Genomic DNA, 2500 nt, shown 5'->3' on the forward strand with positions numbered 1-2500 from the left:
CCTGCAGCAAAGCGTTCCACGTGCAAGGGCTCGTCCGGGATTTGAACCCAGGACCTCTTGCACCCAAAGCGAGAATCATACCCCTAGACCAACGAGCCGGCGACGCAGGGCTCGGCTGCGAGGCGCGGCTGGCTCAGCGCCACAATTTGGCACAAGATCAGATACCAGTGTGAAAAGAGGCAGGAGGAGGAAAGCGCGGCCACGTGTCCGAAAAAGGAGGGGAAGCGAGCTGTGCAAAGGCCAGCCCGCCAAGGACTTCTGTCACCTTATGGAAGAAATTGAGCCATGGCGGCAGTCGACGAGCTAAGAGCGCGCTTCCTCAGAACGGTCATCGAGTCCCACTCGCAAAAGGGCTCTGAGGTGGCAGAAACAGGCAAAAGCCTTGTTGCAAAGCACCCCTTGGTACGTTTGAGCCGATTCGAGCGCCTCAGAGCCAGGCCATTGCAAAAGCATGCTGTCATGTGTGGAGAGAGGGGGACGCAAAGTACACAGCAGTTAGGGCTCGTCCGGGATTTGAACCCAGGACCTCTCGCCGTGCAGCGGCGGCGTCGATGCTCTCGCATTTGTAGACGTGGCCACAAGGCGAAGGCGGAGCGTTTGTGTTAAGAGGGGGAGGAAAAGAAGACGAACACAAAAGTCCTCCCCTCAGAGTGGGGATTATGGCTCGTCCGGGATTTGAACCCGGGACCTCTCGCACCCTAAGCGAGAATCATACCCCTAGACCAACGAGCCGGCGACGGAGGGCCGTGCCGCGAGGCGCGGCTGGCTCAGCGCCACACTTTGGTCCAGCATGCAGGCCGGCTGTCCAGGGCTCCCTAGGCTCGGACCTTTTTTTTTGTTTGACGTTGGAAACGTATTTTGGCTATTATTTATGAGTCATTATTCATATTATGAATGCGTAATTTGTACGTCGTAGAAAGCACTGGCACCCGACGCGCCTGCCTGTGGCATCTCCAGAGAAAAGCTGGGCTCTCTCCTGGAACACCCGCAAAGAAGTCCACGAGAGGCGGAAGGGAATGTTAACAAGCAGCAGTGTCCAAATTGTGCTGCTTTTGAGTGCAAAATAAGAGGTGATACGCATGGGTTCCAAATGGGCACCTTGTGCACGTGGCAACAAGGTGCAGAGGCAGGCTTGGGGGCAGCATGCCACCTTCCCAGCGGTCAGTTGCGAGCATAGCAAGGCAACAGATGGGCGTGGCTACAGCAGCAGCCACTGAGAGAAGCACACCAGGCCACCGACCTGCAGCAAAGCGTTCCACGTGCAAGGGCTCGTCCGGGATTTGAACCCGGGACCTCTCTCACACAAAGTGAGAATCATACCCCTAGACCAACGAACCGGCGACGCAGGGCCCGGCTACGAGGCGCGGCTGGCTCAGCGCCACAATTTGGCAAGAGCAAGATCAGATACCAGTGTGAAAAGAGGCAGGAGGAGGAAAGCGCGGCCACGTGTCCGAAAAAGGAGGGGAAGCGAGCTGTGAAAAAGGCTAGCCCGCCAAGGACTTCTGTCACCTTATGGAAGAAGTTGAGCCATGGCGGCAGTCGACGAGCTAAGAGCGCGCTTCCTCAGAACGGTCATCGAGTCCCACTCGCAAAAGGGCTCTGAGGTGGCAGAAACAGGCAAAAGCCTTGTTGCGAAGCACCCCTGGGTACGTTTGGGCCGATTTGAGCGCCCCAGAGCCAGGCCATTGCAAAAGCATGCTGTCATGTGTGGAGAGAGGGGGACGCAAAGTACACAGCAGCTAGGGCTCGTCCGGGATTTGAACTCGGGACCTCTCGCACCCGAAGCGAGAATCATACCCCTAGACCAACGAGCCATCGTTTCGGCCTTGCCGCGCAGCGGCGGCGTCGATGCTCTCGCATTTGTAGACGTGGCCACAAAGCGAAGGCGGAGCGTTTGCGTTAAGAGGGGGAGGAAAAGAAGACGAACACAAATGTCCTCCCCTCAGAGAGAATTGAACCCGGGACCTCTCGCACCCTAAGCGAGAATCATACCCCTAGACCAACGAGCCGGCGACGGAGGGCCGTGCCGCGAGGCGCGGCTGGCTCAGCGCCACACTTTGGTCCAGCATGCAGGCCAGCTGTCCAGGGCTCCCTAGGCTGGGACCTTTTTTTTTTTTTGACGTTGGAAACGTATTTTGGCTATTATTTGTGAGTCATTATTCATATTATGAATGCGTAATTTGTACGTCGTAGAAAGCACTGGCACCCGACGCGCCTGCCTGTGGCATCTCCAGAGAAAAGCTGGGCTCTCTCCTGGAACACCCGCAAAGAAGTCCACGAGAGGCGGAAGGGAATGTTAACAAGCAGCAGTGTCCAAAGTGTGCTTCTTTTGAGCGCAAAATAAGAGGTGATACGCATGGGTTCCAAATAGGCACCTTGTGCACGTGGCAACAAGGTGCAGAGGCAGGCTTGGGGGCAGCATGCCACCTTCCCAGCGGTCAGTTGCGAGCATAGCAAGGCAACAGATGGGCGTGGCTACAGCAGCAGCAGCCGCCACTAA

At 56.9% G+C, this 2500-nt stretch overlaps 3 non-coding genes across 3 annotated transcripts; all 3 read right to left on the minus strand.

Moving 5' to 3' along the window:
• Positions 1-26: 26 nt before the first annotated feature.
• On the minus strand, positions 27-98 carry TRNAP-UGG (transfer RNA proline (anticodon UGG)). Its single transcript has one exon. It is a non-coding gene; the product is annotated as a tRNA-Pro (tRNA).
• Positions 99-660: 562 nt separating this feature from the next.
• On the minus strand, positions 661-732 carry TRNAP-AGG (transfer RNA proline (anticodon AGG)). Its single transcript has one exon. It is a non-coding gene; the product is annotated as a tRNA-Pro (tRNA).
• A 1010-nt stretch (positions 733-1742) lies between these two features.
• Positions 1743-1814, minus strand: TRNAP-CGG (transfer RNA proline (anticodon CGG)). The gene has a single exon. It is a non-coding gene; the product is annotated as a tRNA-Pro (tRNA).
• Between the last annotated feature and the right edge of the window lie 686 nt (positions 1815-2500).

This window comes from Dendrobates tinctorius, unplaced genomic scaffold, assembly GCF_039654945.1.
Source record: "Dendrobates tinctorius isolate UK_male_01 unplaced genomic scaffold, ASM3965494v1 ptg000032l, whole genome shotgun sequence".
In the NCBI taxonomy this organism is placed as follows: domain Eukaryota; kingdom Metazoa; phylum Chordata; class Amphibia; order Anura; family Dendrobatidae; genus Dendrobates; species Dendrobates tinctorius.